This window comes from Bombus terrestris, chromosome 1 (genome assembly GCF_910591885.1).
Source record: "Bombus terrestris chromosome 1, iyBomTerr1.2, whole genome shotgun sequence".
NCBI classification, from domain to species: domain Eukaryota; kingdom Metazoa; phylum Arthropoda; class Insecta; order Hymenoptera; family Apidae; genus Bombus; species Bombus terrestris.
In genome coordinates this window covers 14,091,875-14,116,982 of record NC_063269.1, presented here as the reverse complement: position 1 = coordinate 14,116,982, position 25,108 = coordinate 14,091,875, and the positions used below count along the sequence as shown (strand labels likewise).

At 33.9% G+C, this 25,108-nt stretch overlaps 1 protein-coding gene across 3 annotated transcripts in view; it reads right to left on the bottom strand.

The window, feature by feature from the left end:
* LOC100643722 (protein eva-1) overlaps positions 1–25,108 on the bottom strand; it is a 324,599-nt gene that overhangs the window by 238,226 nt on the left and 61,265 nt on the right. The window lies entirely within an intron of this gene.

Here is a 25,108-nt window from a genome sequence, read left to right as displayed (position 1 = left end):
ATATAAATCCAACAGAGTGATGGTTCAAAGTGTTACAACAGAATAAGGTGTTGAGCGCTAATTTAGGAGGGTTTTTATATTGAGGTTTTAGTCCCTTTGGAGAGGTTATCATCGGATGTATATCAGAGGCTGCTATTTAGTCACTGTTTTGTTATTATTTTGATAGCTGCGGCATGCAGGATGTTTCGTCTACTTGATTACTGTTTCTGAGCGGATGGCCTTTCTTAAGCGAGTGACACTATCGTAGGAAATTGCATTTACACGTGTTCAATCTTCGGCCGTGTCATCGCGAGAAATATTGTTCGACAAGATTATAGGAATTTTTCGTTCTGATTGAAACTTTTTGATTTCTGCCCGAGCAAAATTTGTCCGAAATTCTATTCGTCGAACGAGAAATCAAAAGGAAGCGATGAATTAATAAAAATTGATACTCGTTGTTTATGATTTTCTGTTACTTTTACTTTAGGTATTTTAAGATGTATCTTGAGAAAAAATTATTTCTTTTCGTTTCAAACTAATTTAGAATAAAGTCTTTTATTTGTATTATAAATATATATGTTATTTAAGTAATTATTTTTCGTAGGACTTTAATTGCTCGAGTTCTTGAATAATATATTGAAAAAAAGTTATGTGTTAATACATTTTACTTGTTATTTCTTCGTGTATATTATTTCTAATCGTACGTGTATCTTGTTATTGTAATATAAGTCCACAATTAATAAATCCAGCTATAAGATGAACAAAAATATCTTTCTTTCAGAGTTTATCAAATGTCTCGAATTTCTTTCAACTTTTATACCAAATAGGGTCAATTATCATTAGTTCAATTTCAACTCCCCGAATTTTCAAAAAATATCATTACGAGAAAGAAAATAAATACTAGAAACAATATCCATAACTAAATTGGAGTTTTCGATTTGAAAACCGACACGAGAGAAAAAGCGAAGACTATTCTTTCTTTTAAACGTTCCTCGTTCTAATATATTTCTTCTTGATCGATGGAAAATGAACGAGGAGTGGCACAAGAACCGCGAATTCGATAGCAAGAACTGTTCCGTGCCATGAACAATTACGAACGTGAGCAAGATAACGGGTCAAAAAGTAGTTGAACCTGTTTGTTGCCGAAAACCACACTATAGTTCTACTCCAGCCACCCTCGAGTTCTCTACGACTGCGATCCTCTGGCTGAGACGTTCTTGCGCGATTTATATCCACCTTGTTTCCGCCAGTCGAAGAGCAACTCGAGTGAGATCTGGTCTGTTTTCAATCTTATTTCGGTCTTTATGGAAACGTTGCTTCCTCTGATGTAATATCGTATAAAAATTTTCTAGACGCAGTTGTAAGCAAAGATTTTGCGAAGAAAAATATTTAAATTGATCCTTGCAAGACAGCAGGAGCTATGAAAGTCGTATTGCGTATGAAAGCGTTATTTAATCAGATTCCTACCTTTGTTATTAAAATTTCGTAATATATTATAATTTTAGATTTTAAAATTTAGGGTAATTGGAAATACATATGGTCAATTTTCATTATAATAAATTCTAATTATATATGCGAGCCTGGTTGGTTATTTCTGATAGATTGATTACAATTATAACGATATTTTCTATTATCATTATTATTATTAGTCGAAAATTTAATATCTATAAATAACTTGCTCTTGTCTTAGATATCCTTTGACTTAAATGTTCCTAGCGACGAACAGTACCTTGTGTTACATATTTTATATAATATCTGCTTTGCATAGTATCTTCGGCATCCTGTACATCTCTTCATATTTCAATTTTCCGTAAGTTGTACTTAAGGAACAATCATCGACGTGCTACACAGGTATCGACACATTACACAGTCATCGACACGAATCCTGTCATTTGCAATCCCTAACAGAGGACCAGGCTTACGATGCATCGTCGCGAGAGATCGCGCGAATCGATTTCGAAAAAGGTGCGGTAATTAAGACGCAATTTTCACAAACGACTTCAAATACGATCACATAATCTGATAAAAAAGGAGATTTTGAGGTAGAACGTAAGGCGAAAACAAAAGGACGTTTGAATCTGAAATTCGATTTAATATAATCGGCGATTCGTAAGGCCAGGATACCGGTCATCTTAAAAGTTCGTCCATGAAGCGACTCGTATAATTCTCACGCGTTGGTTAATGATTTCGCCGTGGCGCGCCTCGCCGGAATAAAGCGGACGAACGTGGATCGATGAACGTGAGACGAATACCGAAGGATCGTGTCGTTAGATGAAAACGTTTTCAACTTTTCCGTCACCAACTTCTCCTTTTTTTTCTCTCTTGTGTTTCCCCCTTCTCTTCCTCTTGTTTTTCCACTCTTTGCTCGGCTATGTGTCGTCTCTTCTGTTCTACTGTCGGGCTGTTCTCTCTCTTCCGTGCTTTGTTCATTTCTCTGCATTGGAGCTGCTTTTTTCTCTCTCCTTTGCTTCCTTATTTCCTTTTCTCTTTCACTCTTTCTTCATTTGGTTCGTTCCCTTGGTCGTGACTCGCTTTTCTCCGTTGCCTGCAGCCCTATCAGGGCAGAGCAGTTCCTCTTCGCTTTTTGTCTATTTCTTCCTTTTCCCATCTTTCTTTTTTTTCTTCTTCTTTTTCATAACGAACGGCATTACAGGTGATTCTGAAATATTTGCTCGAACGATTTGCAGCGTTCGAACACGATCGCGAAACGTTTCCGCGCTGATTAAGGGAACTGCCTTTGCAGCTGGTCGACTAACGAGATTCGCAAATACGTCGCTATTCTTTTTCCTTTTTCTCTTATTTTAAATGAGCTTCTTTTTGCATCCTTTCTTTCCATTCGTTTCCTTTTCCCTGGCTTCTTGCTCGTTTTTTTCGGATCGTTCTACCGTATCGCGAGTAAACGCGTATAATTAAAATCCCTCTGTGTTCCGCTAAATCCTGGCGTTCTCTTGTGTTTCCCGGAAAGTCGTTTCGACCTGATAACTTTAACAAACAACCGTTTCGAGAAGTGTTAAGTGCCGCTGTATTTTGTTAAACCCACTTCCCAGGAAGATTCTTTATAGTTTATATTAATTTTCTCGGCTTCGTCAAAAAGCGCTGGATTTATAAGTAATCTTTCTATTTTCTGGTCCATTGTCTTTCATAAATGCTATTTTTTTCTGAAATGGTGTGAATAAATTATTTTTCCTTATTTAAGTAATTTTGCTCTTTTTTTCGTAGATACTGGTGAAAGCTCGTAGCTTTATCACTTACAATTCGTGCACAATATGTGCGACAGAAATTAATCAAAAATCATACAACAAGCCATTCCAATTACGAATTGTTCAATTTCTCTGTTCTAACTATTCCGAATCATGTCATAATCATTCACATCCTCATCCTCTTTTAAGTTTATCAAGCACTGAATGAAACGTGAAACTGCCATATTGTCGAAGTTCGTTCAAACATTAAATAATTAATCGTCTCGCATTCGGTAAGTACACGTTAAAACTAATTCCCTTGTTGTCCATAATATAGCAAAGCACTCGTTAGTACCAGCAGGTAAGCAACAACCTCTACATCCCCGAAACAAAGCGACCGACAGAAAGCTCTCGTGGCAACAGAACGCGCCAATCAACGCGCACATGGTCCTCTTTCAAAAATACTCGCGCTAGAAGGGTAGAATTTCAGCAAACAGAAGGAAGCTGCCTCGAGGGTGGCGACAGATACCATTTAACCCCACGCTTTTTTCCCGACGTCGAACATCCGTGGGCGGAAATGTCGCTTCCTGAAGGAAACTCGATACGCGTATTTCCCGTGGGCTCGAGACGAAATGCGTGTCAAGCGTTCTTTTCGCGTGATCCCGCGGGAACTATCCATGAAAGAATGTGTGTTTAATTTCGTTTAACATCGTCGCCACGTTGCTCCAAACATCATCAAATCGCGACTATTGAGACAATTTTTTGATGATTAATATCATACAACCGATTGAGTTTCATATTACTTCTTCGATCCAAGAAGTATCACGGAAGAACGAGGGTTACAATAATTTTTCGAATTGGTCCAATGTTTCTCTAGAAGCCTCTGGAGAGAGAAAGGGAAAAATGGAAAAATGCAGTCAGGCGAATTTGAATTAAAATGAGATCCGATAAGCGGCGCATACGAGTTAATAATTCGTTCAGACCTCGATTTCTTCGAGAACTACCGGCGAAGTTTTAATGAAAAGTAAGAATCGAATGGGAGTGAATTGGAAATGTTATAAGTGTTTCATGCTGGGTGGAGTTTTACTATGGTAAGAATCAAAGTGGTAAGTGGAGATTTGATTGAAGTGTATTGATGGAAATACAGCGACTACAGAAAGTATTAGTACATATCTTTAGTTTCCAGTGAGGCGTTCTTTTCGTCAGGTTCTACAATTAATTTTCATAGTATCGAATTTTTGTATTCGCATGGAGATACTACTAAATGATACGAAATTTAATATACTCGGACCTAATTAATTAGTACGTAAATGCTGTAGTAAATATAGTGTGCCAACACTTTTTATAACCAATAGAAGTGAGGAAGGCAACGAGGAAGTTATTGTTAAATTTGAATTTATGATATTTTTATTGTTCCGGTTGGTGGGATGTATTAAGAGAGAATGAAGGGGACAAGTAATGTTGGAAAGCAAGGGAATTACGAGGAGCGGTGAAATGAGAGTATTAAGAACGGCTTTAAATCTACGAGATGGAGCAAAGAGTAATGGAATACTGAGAATGTGAAGTCTAAGGTACCGTTAGGTGGATAAAACCAAGGGGAGAATACTGAGAAAGCGGTTGGAAAAGTCTTAATAGAGTTTAATATAGACTAACGATCAAGATTTTGAGATTGTATATGCTTTGTTTAGAATCGTAGAGATAATAAATTGGAATTTAATTCAGCTCACTCCACTTTAGTTGAGATATTTTGTATACTTTTACATATTACGTGTATTCTACGCATTTCTGAATTCACATTTCCCATAAATGCATTTCCCTTAAACAAATTTCTATTTACGTTTCACTTCTTTAATCGTTTAATCAAAAATGTCAATTTGCATAAACATCCGCAATTTGTTCATCATCAGTCTCTAAACTCAATCCATCCACTTACATCAAACGAATGAGAAGAAGAAAGAAAAAATTAGATGTCAGCGATGAAGCGAAATAATTACATAATAAAAACCAGAATCAGCTAATAACCACGAATTCATAGTTAATTGTGTGTGTCTAACGAGCTCAAAATTGTTCGTGAACGTACACAGTCGAAGGCGTGACTAAAATCCGAGGTAATTAGTTGATGTACAAGGTGTGGTCCGACGGAAGGGATGAAAGCACTGATCAGGCGGACGGAGCACGAGGGAAAGGTGAAACGAAGCCCATGAGTCGTGCCTACATCGTGCTCCGACACCTAGATTGCCACAGACTGATTGAGCTAACGTGCTCAACGCCCGCTAATCTTTCCTCCACCGACGACACGCGACCAGATGGGTGTGCACCCCTTATTTGCAGCCGATTTGATGGTAGATCCATTTCCTTTCATCCGTTTCATGTTCTGCTAAACGACTGGGGATCGGTCTCGTTATTGGCTGTGGTTACTAGTCGTTAGGAAGAATTGATTTCTATGTGTCTGTGGAATGGATGAACAGGGTGTGTAGATTGACTTCTTGTTTGCGATGATTTGGTATTAGACATGATTCGTGGTACATGTGTTAGTGCCACGTAAGAAAAGTTGAACTGATTGAATAAATTTTAAGTGCATAAATCTTCATTAAAATAACTTTTAATTATATAAACAAATCTTTACATTGTAGCACAAATAAAAGTAGATCAGGTTTGTAGATTAGATGATTAGGGTTGATTAAGATTTCCATTTGTCGATAGAATAATAATGGAATTAAATTTTCAGTAATAGTCGCTTACATAGCAAGCAATATTTTGAATTTTGTTCCAATGATATTTATATTAAGCAGACAATAATATAAAATATAATTAATGAATTCGAAGTCAGAGATTTGTTCTATTAATCACTGATATTATCCATGAATATCGGTCGCATTTCTAAATTTGGTTTTTGAAATGCATTGTTTGATTTCATTGAAATATAGTGAGGATAATATTATAAGCATTGATACAAAAATAAAGTATCAATGTATGGCACAACGTGAAATACAAATGGTCGGGAATATACTGTTCTTCAAACATAATTACCAATAAATGGCTCGTTTGTGCTTCGTATGTGAGTTAGCTTTAAAGTTAAATTCTCCATGAACAATATGAATGATTAAACGTGCGTCAGTTTGATATTCAAACAGTAATAACGTTGCTGTTATTAAGCCTTTCGATGTACAATAGACACCTTCGGAAACACAATCACGAAATAACATACTGAAAAGTCGTTCTAAAAGAGATTTATTAAGTTCAATACCGTTATTTATAATTTGACAAACTTTGCCTCTTCTTAAAGTACAATTAGAGTAACAAAAAAGAAAAGCAAAAATGAAAAAGGAAGAAATAAAGAAAAAGTATGAAATATAGAAATTTTAATTCTTTTAACAATAGTTATATATAATAATATAATCCTATAGAATATTTTAAAATATTTTCGTATGTTATGATAATCTTAAAGAAACATTAATTGTAAAACTCTCTGAATAATAGAAATTACATCTGAGAGTAAGTTTTTATCACATTCATAAATAAAATTTGAATTTTGTTTGAAAAATATAAAGTGAAATGGTACGAAATCAATGTACCTAATATGTATTTCTATTGGTCTTCGCTATCAAAACTATTCAATAGAAACATCTAGAAAGAATGAAAATTTGTATTTTCATACATCATAATTCCTTCTTTCCTCTTTATTTACACGGAAAGTACGGAAGCAATGGAAACCAGAAAACAAAGGAAAACGTTTCTAGGAAGTTTTGCGAGAATTTCGAAGAGGTGGCAAACCAACGTGATCTTACGGTAGCTTTCATTTCCGAACAGGCGGATGAATATTTAATCGAAAAGTTTATCTACTTAGACCTTACTCGTCGTTCAACGCTTTAATTAACCGCTAGAAAAGCGAGATGTCTTTCGAACTGATCTTACCGGATGAATGATTAATAAACTTCGACCGCGGTAGATTCAATCGGTCTATATTTAATTCGATCCCTGCCAAATTTTGCGGGGCTATTGAACTTCCGAAATTTATTACAGAAATGTCCCATTCTGTTAACTTTTGATCTATAAGAAATCCGTTTTAATGACATTCTACGGTACGTCACTTTAATTCTGATATAATTATCGATATAATCCAATAAATATTATAATGAAAATAAGACTGACAAATACAACATAGATTGAAATGATATATTAATATCAGATTTAGTTATTAATTAAGCTTAATTATTTATGAAGAGAGGTTTTGATCAATTTGCGAAAGGACCACATGACAAGACAAAGGCAATAATATTTAGCTAATAAGAAAAGTAACTTATTTTTCCTATTTCTCTATAAATATATATATTTTCCATCAAAGAGTTTAAATACATACATCTTTATATTGCCTAAACCATTTTCGCGACATTCTTTGAAATTTATATAAATTTAATAAATTTATTAAAATTATAAAATATATACACTAGTGAAAGAATCACTATTCGATAAAAAAAAATTATCCAAATCATTACTTACTCATTGAAAGATCTCCTAGCAACATCTTTCTTAAAGAAATACTCAACAGCTCGAAAAATTGGACGAGAATAATCGGAAGAGAGTAAAGACGGAGGAAAACTTGTTGATAGATTCTAATCCAGATCCTCGGGTACAAAGTGAAACAACTTTCGGAGAAGCAGTCTAGATAATGCTCTTCTGGAAATCTACTTGGCGGTGCATAAATTCGCTCTGTCCTCCCATTAAAACCGCTCTCGTGAATCAAGCAAAGCATCCTAGGATCGGAATATTTTCAAAAGCTTGTCCGAATGTCGCGAAAGCGCCTTTCGACAAGACTGAAAATTTCCGTTGGTTTCCGGATACGTTGACTTAACGATTCGTCGTGGTACATGAGTGAGCAATGCCTCGTTGTGATGAAATTCTCAGCTACAACATCGAGAAACGTATAATGAATCACAGGGGACACGTGCGAAAATCCATTTGGCGTTAAAAGCACTTGGTAATTAGTTTATTTTATTGGATCTACCGGAAATGCGCAGCGTTCGTTGACGACCTACAACACGAAGGATATTACATTTGTGCTCGAAAGTCTTAGGAGAGTTATTACATTTGTTCCAGATTTAACCGTGCAACGACATATATTCACTCACAGAAGTATCGAGTAAAATAAAATGACAAAATTTCATTAAAAAGTTAGGTCGATTCTTGGCCAGAAGTATTGATTACTCAAGTAGTTAGTTTTCGAAGAGATTTCATCGCGAGAAATGTATGTATAATATATCGAAAGAATTATATGCCTTTTAATTATTTGACATCGCGGTATCTATTTATGTAAATATATTATGTATTATGTATATAAATCTATTATGTGAATCTATTATTATCCTCCTAAATTGATATAAATACAGAAATTAATATATTTACCAAAAGCTATATGTAATCCAAACATCGTACTCCGCAGTCAAGATGTATTAGTCTTATTAAAGATAGAAGACTAAAGCGTGAGTGTTTGCACGCGTAACATGCGAATGGGTTCAAAGGAACAGTAAATATATGTATGTACATTTGCCATAACGATTTGAAATTCCCTCTGTGCATTCACTTTACAAACTTATTAATACATCGATGAAAAGCTGAACATTCAATATTTTATTCCTATTAAATGTATGACATTCCAATTCAAATTGAGCGAATTGCAGAAACATTCGTAGTAAAATACACCTAGCGTAGTTTTTATACAAAATAAAAAACGTTTTTAAATCCAATACATGGATAAAATGATTAAAAACCCCAGGTTTAAATGCGATTAAAAAATGTACCGTACAGAGAAACGTGAAGTCCTATTTCGAACGATTTTTTGTCCAATGCGCCAAGGCAAACCGAAATCTATTTGTGAAAAATTCTGAAACTGAATGAAAACACATATACGAGCCAAAACACACACGCATGAAAAAATACAGGAGAAAAAAAATGTATTTACTACAAAATTCAAGAAATACTTCTAAAATAACACGCAAACGAGTCTTCGGAAATTTACCAGTTAAGTTTCAGCAACAAAAATATGTACAAATGGAGCATTGAAGTTTCCTCCATCGACTATGAAACCAGTTTGAAATGATAACCTTTTACGCTACACGAACATTTCGATCTCTCCTGCTTCCTCCCATGTCTTTCTTTTTCCTTCGTTCTACAAAGAGTCTAAAAGTGTAGCATGTTCTTTGCATATCGAAAATATACGTGCCTCGTGGCTGGAAAGACAAAAAAGAAGTACTTACTTTGAACTTTTTCCTTCGGAGCAGCAAAAAATACGGAAAATAAGGAAATACTTTGGCGAACAGGAACTACGCGTTAAACTTACCTCGATATTTGACAAGTAACTCCCCTATAAACCGCTCTCTTCCTCCATCTTCTTTTTCACCTCCCTTAACCCCGTAAATTCAACAAAATTACCGTTCGAAGTTATATTACCTCTGCTTTGTATGCGAAATGAGATGCAAAAGAACGCCTGCAATCCGGGCAAATGAAACGAAAGCAATTTTCTGTCTGTCCTTTTGAACATTGATATCGCTGTGTAAGGCAAATCGTCGTTTAATTGCACGGCATAACTACCTAATTTATGTTAATTCATATCGCTCAGCTTTAATGAGCTGATTATTTAGGTGGTCATCAAATTTCTTCCTAATGAAACATCCAGCAGGTGTTAATGTATATTACTCTGTGCTTTTAATTTTGGACAATTTTGTATTTACACATATTTTGTCAAGCAAAAGTTTGAAATCACTGTGTGTTGCCTAGAAACTACAAATTTTTTAGAAATCAGTACTCAGTAATTTGTATTCTGTTACCTTTGAATATTTTTTAGTTGAATTTATCGAAGCAAAATCGATGACTATTGATATTTGCCGTATTAATTTTGCATTAATGAAAAAATTAATATATGTAGTAAAGCAATATTAACGGAGATAACCATCTCAGACTGTCGGTCAGTAATATGCAGTAATATAAGTTTATTAATCTCTTTATTAATATCTCATTATCAGTATCGACTTCTAATCGCGTATAATAACAGTGGCTTTCGAGTTTTAGAAGAATAAAAATTTTATGGAAGAAAGATAATTCTAAATATAGCCAAACCAAAATAACAGATAATTAAAGCTGAAACATAGTAAATGTCAAAATTTTTTTGAGAAAAATAAACATGAAAGAATAAAGACTTTTCTTTAGCTCTAAAAGCCCATTACGACGCAAAGAATTTTAAATTGACTAGTCATAAGCTCCCAAATGATCAACAAAGTATCCAAGATATGAGATATAAGATAACATCATAAAACAAGCAACCAATATTTCTAATATCTCATATAAACGTTTCCTCCGAAAACGTAACATTTGAGGAGGACTTCAATCTATATAATCTAGAGAAGAAATAATTCTTTGTCTATTTCAAAGTTGCACAAAAATGAAAAAATGTCCTAATATCTTTTCTCCAAAATTTTCGATTAAGAAATTCATCACACAAAAGATCAGACTAGAATTGCGAAGAAATTTAATTGAAATAAAAATTCTCGAAGTATAAATAGATTTTTAATTGAGAAGTCTAATTTTAAACCTTCATTTTCTGCAAAATGAAGAAGCGAGAAGGAAACTAATGCGACATCAAGAGTTTATCGTTTCAGGCAAACGAAAATTTTTCCGAACTCGATATAAGAATTCACGATGATAATTAGACAATTTCCAAGCAGAAGAGGGGAGAATGAGTCGAACTGAAGTAACATTTCGCGCTCGAAAAATACGTGGAAAACAGTAGAGAACCGTGTAGTGGATCGAAGGGGGCAGAAGCCAGCGGACGATACGGTTATTTACCAAAATCCACGTCGATGGAGAGGTCGGTAAATAGCCACGGTGCGCGGCAAGAACGGCAAAAAGGTCGATTTAATCTGATTTCGTTTGCCTTTCGATGGGAAAAAAAGGCGCTATTAGTTTTCCGTGTTCGTGGCTGTGCGTTTCCGCCAGTGGAATTGTTCCGCCGAGTTTCGGCAATAAACCACGTCAAATGGAATTTTGTGATAAAAAATACGGTGTTTGAAGGAAAAATAAAAAGAAAGGAAATGAAGAAAAAAAGAATAAAAAATCATGGTAGAAAATCTGATCGAGAAAATTACAGCGGCGTAACCAATGGCAAAGAAAGGTATTAACAAGCAATGATTAATCAAGAAAGATATGGGGGATCGTGAGATTGTTACGATGTATCAGTAATCGGTTTATATTCTGTACAATCTCTCTAAAATTTTTAGAAAATTTCTAGATCTCTAAAATCTTTCCATTGAGAAATGCTCTGGATTTAGACTTATAATTTTGATACTAAAACCCGTATAAAACTCTGTAATTCGTGATTTGAAATGTGATTTTATCCTTTAAATTTATAGCAAAAGATAGTATAATTTACTAGTTCATTCTTTTAACGCTATTGGAATATTAAACGATTCTGCTCTACATCTTTAAAATATAAAAAAATATATAAATATTTATATTGCACAAACATTTTCCTTTTTCAAAATATAAAAAATATGAAGTAACCAAAAATTGTGACTACAGTACCCAAAAAGGCAAAAGTACGTAAATCTCACACACACACACACACACACACAACACGATGACAAAAAGTTTGCTCGGCTGGTGTTCAAAAATGCATGCAATCGTCGATGAAACTCGACGTTCTACGTGCAACTGCTTTCTTAAGTTTCAAATTAATTTCATGGAAAATACTGTGAGTACCTAAAACGACTCGTGGCGCGTAATTAACGGTAGAAAAAGCACGTCGAAACTCATAGTTTGTTCTCACGAGTCGTAACTACTTTTCCAAACTTTCGTAAATTCTCAAGCGACGATATATTTTCCTTCCTTTTAAATATGCCATGCAGTTTTATCAAACTCAGAAGAGAATTGTGTTGCGTTATTGATATTTACTTACACGCGAAGATCAAATCTTCAGTTTGGTGAAATTTATTAAGGAATCTAATAAGAAGTTTTTCATTTTTTTTTTTCATTACTTCTTTGTGGTGTCTGCATCGATATGCAAAATTAAGAAAAGAAAGAGATAAATTGTTACGAGGAAATCCTTTTTTAATCCAAGATACATTTTTATATCTTTCGAAGTCAACTTTGCCACGAATGTAACTACGCTTGTGTAGAAAACTAAAATATTTCAACTGTACCAATCTAATTTCCGAAAGCGCATGAGTATAATATACACGAAGCAGCTCTATCGCTTATTTTAGAATGAATTTCGGCTCAAATATCATGCTCGAAATGTCAGTCACGCGCAGACCGTGTATCAATCACATTCAACGTCAATGATGTTGCTAATTGCTTAACGTGTCACTGAGTACTGTACTTTTTCGAATTTACGATACGAACGATAAAATAACAATTCATGTAAATATAGTTTGCTTAAAAATAACAGAAATCCGATTAAAAATAATTTGCCAAAAACAGGTCAAAGATTTACAAGAAAATAATATTAAACGCAATTGCATCGAGAAAAAATTCAATTCTCGCGCGACAACGAGCACGATTGATTGCTTACTAGTTATTTTTCTTTTTCATATGCTTTTCCTCTTTCTTTTTGCTTTTGTTTGATTTTTCCAATAAACGAACGTTGCTAACCTTTATAAAACAGAAGCAAAAAAGAGAAAAGTTTGTTTCGTGAATTAAACAAATTTAGAAATCTAACGAATCGTGTATTTTTCGCACTCTCCTCACTTTCGAGTTCGATTAAACGTCACCACGGAAAATAAAACCGTTCGTAACGAAACTAACTAGGTATCGTTTTGGTTTTCCTTTCCGATTTTCTAAAAATAACTGAATCTGATAAGTTCGTATCGAAGCTAGTTGAAATCTGTCTACAAATCAACTACTATGGGGTTATAGTTTAATATAGAATTGATTAAAACAAAATTCAAGATGAAATATTTGGTATCACCACATTATATTTCTCTCGATTTATTTTCTTAAACATTTTCTATCTCTCGTTTCATTACATTCTATTGTTCTCTGTTTTTGTTTCTTTTATTTCTTGACTTTTATTAATTCACGAGCAATATCGTTCTTATATGAAGATAGGGAAGAAAAAATATGAAAAGTACAATTTCGTTGATTTGAATGTCGTTTAGTTATTAAAAAAAGTGTATTTTAACAAAACGTAGTCAAAAAGAGAAATAATCTATGGAGTTTTAAAATGTATCCAACAATAAATCTTTTAGCAGTAGGTGCCCGATTCATGAAGTTTTGTGACAAAACTAACAGCATACATAATATCTAAAATATAGTAATTGATACTTTTAAATTAATATTTTTCGAGACTTGAGAAACCACTATCTTTGACGAAAATATTTTTCAATAGTTGAGAAACTAGTGAATCTTAATATTGGTTTCATAGAAAGAATAAAAATTGTTATCACGTTTTCCTCCTGTCATCTTCGTATTTAATATAATATGAACTATAGTGACATATACAAATTTACTTAAAGGTTGTAACCAGATAATATAAAGAAACAATATATTCTAATTGCAATTACAATTTTTTGGCGACGTATAATATATAACACATTAAAACTTAATCTCTACATAGATATTAATTCCAATTGGCTCGATGAGAAGATCTAAGATTCATTTCAATCCTTGACGTTAATTGAATAAAAGAACATAGATGACAGAATATATTAATTTAGAAAAAAAGTAACGTCTACGATACAAATAATAATCAGTAACATCATATTTCATCCGAGATACGTTCAATTATTTAACTAAACGAGAAAAATTTTCTCGTAAATTTTCCAACACAACGACCGCAGACTGCAATTGGCGAACACAAATATATGTATATTCGTATTATCAGGTCCCGCATCATTTTGGCTGACAAATCACCAAAATTACCGGGCAGGAAACAACAGATGTCGAACAGCGTTGGAACGACCATCACGCTGCTCATAACGTAATCAGAAATGCAGAGAGAGAGAGAGAGAGAGAGAGAGAGGGAGAGAGAGAGAGGGAGGGAGAGAGAGAGAGAGAGAGGGAGAGAGAGAGAGAGGGAGGGAGAGAGAGAGGGAGAGAGAGGGAGAGAGAGGGAGAGAGAGAGAGAAAGAGAGAGGTGGAGATTCAAAGAGCAAGAGAGCGGGAGTACAGAAACGGAGAAACAAGTAGAATCAGTATCAGGACCAGTTGCAAATTGGTCCAATCGATAATTAATTAACAAACTCACCATTACGCAATTGACGAAGATACCTCTCGAAGAGCCGTACATAAGCCGGCCAAACGAACCGGTAGATCTTTTGCGTATGGCGAATACCAAAATTGGTTGATGACCAGTGAACAATGTGGTCGAAGTAATACTAGGATTATGCGACGCGATGCGTTTCCTGGTTCCACGAGTTCGGTGTTACTGTCCTAGTTTCCCTTTTGCCTCGGCGAATTGCTCATTTACCCACGAAAATGGACCCCTATGATATTTCACCAAGGGTCGTTTCGTTGTGCGCTTTGTGAGTATGTCCGTGTTAAATTTCAAGTAGAAAATTAGCAGAGATGAAGGGTTATGGTTTTCACGAACGTATCGCGATTGTTTGTTACGATTAGGGGAAGAGGGATTGTTCCGTTTGGAAATTGTGTGGTAAATGTGTTTGGGTCTAAAATGGCTATAAAGAGTATTGGCACACACCTTTATTTTCCAATGAAGCGTTTCTTCTATCGGCATATTTATATAACAGTTTATTTATATAGTATTCAATTTTTGTAGCCATATGAGAGCGCTACTAAATGATACAAAATTTAATATACATACTTGCATCTAATCAATTAATATCTTATTCCTATAAGAAATACAATAGTGTACTAATATTTTTTGGAGTCACTGTATATATTATACATTCAGAAATTAATGCTTCGAATGGGTGAAGAATATGTCTGGAATGAAAATCTTTTAAAATTATTTATCGTCTCTGATTTATTTCAATGAATAATTTATAAACGTAATCTTTGTATAGCTGAAATTATATGGGAGAAATGGATTACAGTTAAAATTACAGCTACCTATCGAACGGTTTAATATAATAATTATTGATTCTCTAACAGAACATTATATTTTTGCAATAAATTATTACAAGGTAGGTGATCGCTGTCCATGATGCAGATAAATTAGTTATCATCATAATAATTATTATTATAGGTTCCATTGTAGAAAACGAAAAACGAGTTGTCATTATTAATATCCAATGACTAGTTTGATAATAATAGTCCAATGTCGCGGTTTGCAATCTAGGTTAGTAAATTATTTTATGTAAATCATTGGAAATTATAATTTTGTATTAATGGAATTCTCAGTGAGTTTAGAAATAATACCCATGATTATAGCCCCCCGTGGATAAACTGGGCTGTTACTAGTATTATTGAAAAAATTTATATTATTATCAGAAAAGGTTTCAAATATTTAGCTTTGCAAGAGGTTATATAATGTAAACATCTCATAATTATTTTCACATTTTTCTCCCCAGGAAAATGTTCAAGCTACTAATTGTCAATCTTGTAAATACCTTGAAAATAATCCAATAATTAAATATCTACGTAAAATCGTATAAAATCTATCAAAATAATTCAATAAATTATCTATACAATAAACAAATATTATCATGATAAATGATCCAACAAATATCTACATATTTGAATCTTTGAAATTTTACAATTTTCAACATCTTCACCATTGCCATAACTATTTCTCAATTTTTTACACAAAGAAATATTCAAATTCCATAACCATAGATTTTGTCAGTATGAAGTGACAGTGAACTACTTAAATTCAATTAATTAATAGATCTATTTGCATCAGTCGAAGCACATCACTAGAAGCACGAAAGGCTAAGATGGAGACATACTACCCTAAGTGGATCAATCTGCGCATCTCGTGAAGCAGATTATTACCATTTCGTCGTAACGGAGCCGATGATCTACGACTGGATCGATACGCGAGGTTATAATCAGTTCGGTGCATCGACACGTTGATCAAGATGACTAATTAACAAGCGGCTACCTCTCCCTTCAATCGAGGATGTCGCCTAAATGAACTTTCGTCGCTAATTTTTCACCGGCTGCCAGTTTTACAAAGGAGAGATTGACACTCAATAAACGAAGCAAATTTATTTTCACGGGTCGTGAGGAAAATAAAATAAAAATATGAAATATATAAAGTTACGTGACACCTATGCAAATTCTTTTTAGAAATCATCAAGGGAAGCGGAAAAAATTCGTCCTCGACATTTTATTATTTTCCAGAGAGTTCGTCCTTCATACTAATTTTGTTAAAAATGTATGAAATGTATTGGTTTAACATTATTTTGTTTTTAATGTTTGGTCAATGTTGTGAAAAACTTATCTTCGATATTTTAATCAGAAACGAAATATTCTTACGAATCATTTAAACTAATTGCGTTAGAAATAAATCATGCTGATTTGAAATTGCTATTATTTAGACAACATTTCCTGGAAGATGTTCGAGGGAAACATGGGATACTGTTGAAAATGACAACGTGAGTTTGTGCTCGCCCTCCACATGCGAATGCACTAGTTACAAAAAACAGTAACTGGAAGATTGTTCTAGATGTAATCGATAGACTCGATCTATAGTTTTTAAGATGCTCCTTTGTTTTTTTCTCTAGTCCATGTAAGCGCGTGCAATAAAGGTTTTTTCGGCTCGAAACGGTGTGATGGATTTATCTGTATAATATAGTGTAGCGGCAACAAATACCGCTACACAACATAACGCACACACCTTTACATTGGTGACCCCGACGTGATCGACAGCGAAACAGAGGTGCGACCGTGATAGCACTACCGAGCCTTCCATCATCGCGAATCTAAGTCTGTGGCAATCTGGACCTTCCGCTACGACGAACACGGAGCGGCCCTTCCTTCAGCAAAACCTTTACACCTCACCTCTCCGATCGACGCGCAAAGCAGGTGACAGGATACGAGACGATGACCAAGCCAGGAGTGATGTAGCTATCGCAAAGTTCATGGGCATCACCACCAGCACGTCATACTAAAATGAGGAACAGAGGCCCACGACCGTACGCGGAACGCCCCGCACCGCACCGAGAGAAGTTATCCACCGCCACATCGAAGACATCGCGCAACATCGGCACGGGCTCTTGACAACAATCGGCTGACGCTTTACTACACTAAGATTATAACGTTATCTCTGGTAAGGAGGTATTATAGCGGCACTCGACAACAAATACCGCTACACAACATAACGCACACACACCTCTACAATAGTAATAACTATTGTGATCCTACCTCTGAATATAGAAATAACAACAGATACGTAATTGATGAATAGCACGAAAATATTCTAATATTAATGGAGAAAAATGTTGTTCCCACAAAGTTTCGGTGAGACCAATAAAAAAGCAATCTTGGTTCTGTAACTTCAAAACCTAATTCTACTTCAGAACAACGATATCTGTGAAACATACAGGTTTCTTTGCATTTTTATCTTATTCTGATTCCCTTAGATCCTTAAATTCCAAACAGAAACGTTGAAGTTTAAAGTTATTATTTATATATTAAAATATTCGATAAATATCGCTTAAACTTATATTTAATTATTAAATATAATATTTTTGTTAAATATTTACATTAACTCTTAAAATAATAGTAACAATTGCATGGCTTATATATCTTTCCATAAATGTCACATTTAACGTCGCTGAAATATCGATGAAGGTTCGTATTTATGATGCTATTTAAATACCTCTTCCACAGTCTCCAACTTCTAAAAGTTTTAAGTGCCTCGAGTCAGCTGAAGTTCTTGGATGTAGATTAAAAGGGAAAAATGTAGATTAACAGGTGTTACGAACATAACGAAATTCAAGGTATAAGATTAAGATATAATAACCGCAACTAAAAATACCTAAAAACATCCCCTTAACGTTATCTATTATATAAATATTACAACTATTATATCTCCAGTTTCACCCAACTACATTTATTTTCCATAGATCAGGAGATAGACGTAGTAATTTCAAGGAAAAATTCGCTCTCACACGGCATTTGCATATTTCCGAATCTCCCCTATTTTTTTAAACGATGTAAATAAGTTTTCATGCCGAGAGTTTCGTTGTAATTCATTTGCATCGGCAAAAATATGAAAGGACCCTTGATTAAAAATCGTTACGCGTTCGTAACAGTAAATTGATATTTGCATGAAATTACCGTGAAACGATCACCTGTCGCAAATGGTATTAAAGTTTCGATGATGGAAAAGCGTTAAAAAGGGACGCTGACTGGAAAATCGCGAATGGAATTGTAATCGTCCCGTATGTTTTAACAGATAACCGCGAAAATATTGGAAATCGAAGTTTTTCCGCGATCTTTCTCGCCATATATGTCCATCAAACTCTAAGAAAATAAAATGAAACAGCATACATGAGAATGTATCGGATACTTCGCCGACGTGGAACAACAATGTTATTCACTGGCGAGCAAAAGACAATTGCGAATTTTAATTGTAGAGAGAAAAAAGTGTTTAAAAAGTCAACCTTCCGATCGAGAATCCTGAACCTTCGTGATTTTTACCTCGAATGCTCGTAACTTCCACAGTGAATAATACAAACTGTGGAAGGTGACGGTATAAAAATTCGCGAGAGCCTCGTTCGTTATCAACGTAACATGGAAGAATACTGTTGGTTACTTAGATTAATCGTATCAGAAAATTACGTTAGTACAAGTTAGGACATGGGAACTGCACATTTAACAAAGTTAGTTCGAACTGAAGAAAAGTGTAGCAATAACACGGTTTTTTTACACGCAAAGAATTATCGTGAACAGCACAATAAAACATATTAAAATTATTAATTTGTAAGGTATAAAATTAAAAGAAAAATAATTTAAATAATCAATGTTCATTAATTTATACTATTTTATTTGAGAAATGGATTTGTTGGAAAATGGTTTTCAAAATATAACAAACAATATTGAAGTTGTTAATATATAAATTATAATATCGAAAAATAATTTACAAAATTAGTCCTCATTGTTTTATACTGCCTTATTTAGAAAAAAAATTTGTTGGCACATTGATTATACGTAATCAATGTGTGCAGAACTGGCAAATAGATCTTCAACTAATTCTTGTTCGGATATAATAACTTAGCTTGAAGATTTTCTACGCAATTTATAAATTCATATTTTACCATTATAAGACTCTACCTACTAAAAAAGGTAACAACTATAAATAACTAAGACGGTATTCCAGTTATAGAGCGCAAAGATTATAAAAGAAAGAATAGTTTATTTCTGGACAGGTAACTCCATTTATTCCCTAACGTCGATACTTCATGTACCGCTGGTGGCATAAATACATTCGAATACACAATGAATAAGTGTTATATGTCTGTCATAGTAGAAAATACGTATTGTCAAATGGCAAAATTATATGCAGTGGAAGATTGGAAAATTGGAGAAATTGATTCAAATATTTAATTAGCGATGGAGAAACGATTTAATCATGACAAATTGCAACATGATAAAATAGAAACACTGATATATTGTACTTTTGATTATATTTTGATGCGTAAAAATGTAAGCAATTGTTTTGAACATTTTCTAGATATGTAAAAATATGGTCGCACAGTTAGAAAAGTTATAATAAGACGTTCTCTTAAAATTTTCATGTAATTATTAATTAACTACCTGAGATAATTTAAATTATGAAACAATAAATTGTCGCTGTAATGGGAAATATCATAATTAATAATTATGTACGAAACTTTATTACATTGCGTGATATTGCAAAATAATTATGATTAGAATGTGATATTCATTATATAAAAAGATGTAATATCTCATGGTATTTTATGCAAATTCTTACTAAAACATGTTGATTGTGGGCTTTTCGTTTTGGACAGCGGTGCTGCCCGGTACCATTTATTCTGTGCCTTTTTCTCGTCCTACATGTTATCGTTGTACTCATAAACGGGCATAAATTCGGGAATTCGTGAGTGCATACACAAGCAATGAAACAGGAGCAGATGCTAGTCTAAGGTAAAATATGAAACCTGCCTTATCTGCGTGAATAAAAGTATTTGATATAAATTTCAGGATAAATTAAACTCCTATGAATTGAAAATAAAACTAAACGAAATTAAGTAAAATAAAATTCATCTAAATAGGGAGAATGTTTAGGAATGTAGTCTTTATAGATACCAATAAAAATACGTGTTTGATCAAATATAATAATGAATCATAATTTAAAAGTAAAAGTTCATTTTACTTTCTAGAACTGATTTAGAAATCAGAATTAGTATACATTTCTATAAAAGTCAAACTTAATTCAAATGATGATGAAGAATATATGAATCGTGTTCGTGCATTGATAAATAATATTTTTTTGGATAATATTTAAGTAATATCTAAGACATTTTTCCATTCTTAATTATTTTCTCCACATTTTTTAAGAGCGAAGTTATCTAATGTGACAATAATAAAGGTAGAGAAGTTCTCGACTTCTGGTTCGTGGAGAAATTAAAGATGGACGACGAAGCCTAGTAGTAAGTGGCTGATATGATGAAAAGAGATTTAACTTGCCAGCTTTTATGAATTTCATTACGTTTAAGCCGCAATAATTACCGCTGGGAAATAATTAAGGTACGCTCCTGACATGTAATAAATCATCATCTCAACGAACGCGGTGTTACAGAATTTTATCATGGTTACTATTCATTCAAAGTTCGTCAAAATCATAATGTATTAAAAATTTTTATGAGGAAAAACGAGTCTTGCTCCTTATATTAGGAATTAATTAATTTGGAAAAAATTAAAAGGTTTCTGTGAAATTCTGTAATTACTTAAGTTACTACAATACTTGGTTATATATGCATTTTTAATACATTACAATACAATTCTTAATACATTAAACAAATATTAATATGTATTACAATTTCTTTTAAATGGGCCAACTTTACCAAATTTTAATCTACTTAAAACATTCCATAGAATTCACATAAGCAATCACAGGAACCTACATTACACATATGATATCGAATTACATTATACACATATTTATAAACATCAAAAACAAAACAGTTTCAACCAGACATACGTACAAAATTTCGTACAATACTCCCCAGAAAATGTATTATGCAATATACACATTTTACACAGAAATGAAACATATTAATATTCGAATTGTATGAGACAATATTTCGAAAATATAATTCCGCGAAACACCGTTCAAATTTGTAAACATGCAGCAGATTCAATTAAAATTCCGTATAATAACCCAGGAGAGACGACACTTCCTCCTTTACGTTAAATTGCTCGCAAATTCATTGCGAATTTTATCAAAATGTCTCATCTGTATTCCTCATTTCCCTTTTCCTCGGTCGAGACGATTCACCGTTCCCGAATGTTTAAAAAATGGAAGCGACACTAACGTTTCTGGTCTCAGCGAGACGAGAGAATTTTACGAGATGCAGACTACTGAAAATTTGCAAGGAAGAATAGTCGGTTTTAATAGCCGAGTTTCTTGCACCCTTTAGCCGAGTCGAAATAACAAGCTCATAGTGGATGAAAATCACTAGATGACGAGCGGACACGCGAGCCAAGCGTGCTTTTGCGTCGTTCGCCCGATTTTGCGATCGCGTAAATTACGCCAATAGAGCTTTTATTGGATTTTATCGCCGCCGCGCTGTCTCGTTCCAGACCAATCGTGATAAAATTAATACTGGATATGACGAAATTAATACCGGGTGAATGCGTTATGGATCATTTTGGGGAATTTAAGGGAGGAATTATTGAATTTCTGATACAAGAAAATGGAAAAGATCATGCTATTTTTGTGTTATTAATCATATCTCTAAGGATTCTGCTAAGGTATTATTGAAATTCTTGGAAATTTTGTTGTTCGCATCCAAATATACCTACAACATCGTTGCTTTCTCCAAGAAAGGGGAATGTATGGAATCAAATATTCAAAAATGAATAACGTACAATGAGCTCTTGACAGTTGAATATTATTCTACACAAGTCACGTAACGTAAACAGTTAATTTAAAGCCTTAATAAATTGCAAGAAACACCTTTGAAATAAGCTAAGAGGAACAAAGAGCAAGCATAACATAATAAAGAAGCAAAAGATCATATCTCAGAAAAATTACGTAAATTCCAGAATGAACTTCTGCATGCTTCATAATAAAACGCTGTTTCCCATCTCCCTTAACTACAAAATATAAAAATCCTCGACGCGTGAGTTTTTATAACAAGATACGAATAAAACGTAAAATAAAAAAGCAACATCAAATTGTTAAATATAAACTAAGTTTTAATTTTTACTTACATTTAAAAATTTGTACACTTCACACGTAAAGTAAAACTAAAACTTGGTTGTCACACAGAAATGTTTTGTAAAAAAATACAAATATATAATGAAGAAGAAGCAATAGGAAATCTATTTCGAAAGAGAGGAAATTGGGATTGAGGAAATTGAAGCGTTTACTGTAGTGGTCAAAGCTGTTGACTAGTGACACTTAGGAACCCGAAGATCACAGGTGTTCAAGTTCCTGCGCTCGAATCTTCTCTTCCCTAAACGTTTTTCGCTCTCTTATAGCATCAGATGTAGGTCACGCCTTTGTCACGTAAACTTGAGGGTTATATGATGAAAACAAGATAGCTGAGCCGTAACATAACTATTAACTTTGTTTTTTTTTTTTTATTATTAAACCTTATTTTTCTCTTAATATTCACAATTGAGTATACACTGATCAAGTACGCGACTAGTTTGAGGGTAGAAACCGGTAAAGATAAGTTGACTATTCTAAAGATACAGAATAAGTGAAGTTTTACTGACGATACTGTGTCTGAGGATAGCTAAGGGTGGGTGTAGCTAAGGACACGGGACCATCGGATTTGATCATGACAATTTTGGTTAGGAAAGTGAGGGCAGTAGACACCGCGTGCGATTGGATAATAAGAAGGTTGGTGGACTAGGAAGAGTTTTAGCTGCCCTCGTGAGAAAGTTGCTAACGGAAGGAAAACTAACTTTCCCGTGTCAACCCGTAGCAAACAATAAATGTAAAGGAAACCTGAAACAAAAGATACTTGTTTGGTCTGACGGACTTTAACTATGAAAATGCCAAGACTCATGGTCTTTAAGACTATTGAGGATACGTGCCAAGGATGTGCAGACATCTGGCTGCCATCTTGCCAGCGGTGTGTGGCCTGGTCTCTGATGTGGATTGATATTACACTTTCGTCGTGAAAGGACACAGCGCTGATTAAGATATTAAAGACACAAAACCGTGATCATTTTGGCAGCGAAGCTATACAAATTTTTATTATATTTTTGCAGATTTGGTTGAATTGTTTTCAAGAATGTGTAATTTTCAATCAGACTATATTATGACCCGTACATTCGTTAGCTGTTAGCCAAATGAATTAATTAAAAGACGACATAGCATCTCTCTTGGTACCCTCTGTCATCCCTAGTTGCAAGCTAATGGTTGGCACTTAACTGTTAGATATGAGAAGGTCGAGGCATTAACTCGTCAAGGTTCAAAGCGATACACACTACATGAAAAAAGCACAAAATACAAACACGAACAACAAGATACCTAACTGCAAAGAAAAGAACTCGAATGAAACGTCGTTATCCCGTTCAATTGACGATTGAATATAAGTCATTTTTAAGTTATTTAAATTATTATTTTCAAGTTAAATAAATTACTTTTAAACGATTATTATTTACAAACCTAAAAACCGTAGATTTGAATTTCGAAAATTGTCTTTTCGAAATGATTTTTCGTGCTACGTACAGGCTATTGAACTAATACGCCTGTTGACGGCTACTTTAATTAAGACTTTAATTAAGATATAATACTTTTCTTCTAACATGTTAAGAAGCACTTAATTTCTGTTAACAAAATGCTTGTCCATAGGTAACTGCTTCCGAGTTAATTCCTTAGGGCCCGAACTTTAACTCGAACTTAAACTTAAGTTATCGCAGCTGAGAAAAAGGAAAAAAAATTGTCAAGCCTTCAAAATTTCATCCAAATCGGATCGCTTGCGACTTTTTCTTGTTAGTCATAAACGATAGGAGAACGAAAGCGTTTTAATTGCACGGGTACAACGATCGGTTTCGAGAGCTAGACGAAGCCAGCATATTGGTTCGCGCTTGGCAGAAATAATTCAGCTGTACCGCTTGTCGCCACGAACAGGAACGAATTAACTGCGACAACGGCTTGCAAGCAGAGTTGAGGCTATGAAAAAAGTCGCAGCTAGAAAAACCAACGAACAAATGACTTTCCAGGTGGCGCGTTTGAAAATCGTCGTGCGCTTTTTGCTTCGTGGTGAAAACAACAACGCATAATTAATTACGCGAACAGTACTCCATTAACTCACGACAAATCATAGAGCCAAGCGTAATTTCACGTACCAGATTGCGCCTAATATCGATAATATAGGTATTATGTTGTTGTTAAACAGAATTAAATATTGACCTGCTCCAATGTGTGCGTGATATATGTAACAATTAAGTTGGTGGTTTCGAAATAATCATTAATAATCAGATAGAAGATACATTTTCCTCATTTTAAGCAATGTTCAACATGTGAAATGGAATTTCTTCTTCTAAACAGGTATTAATAAAAAAATATTCTCTGTTAAAAGAAGTTATTATAATTTAGAAAGAGTTGTATTAAATTGTGGTTTCAATTTGCCTACGAATTAATTTAATAAAGGAATCACTTAAATGACGCAACTTTTCCCTTAACAGCAATAAACAATGTGCTCAATTTAGTATAATGCATAGCTGCTATCTCTTCGAGCGAATATTAACGCTGATATTTTAATGGCTCCATTACCTAGTATATTACAGACATATTTGACCTGTTAAATCATAATGTGTGTTCAAAGAGCCAGACTAGTGTGATG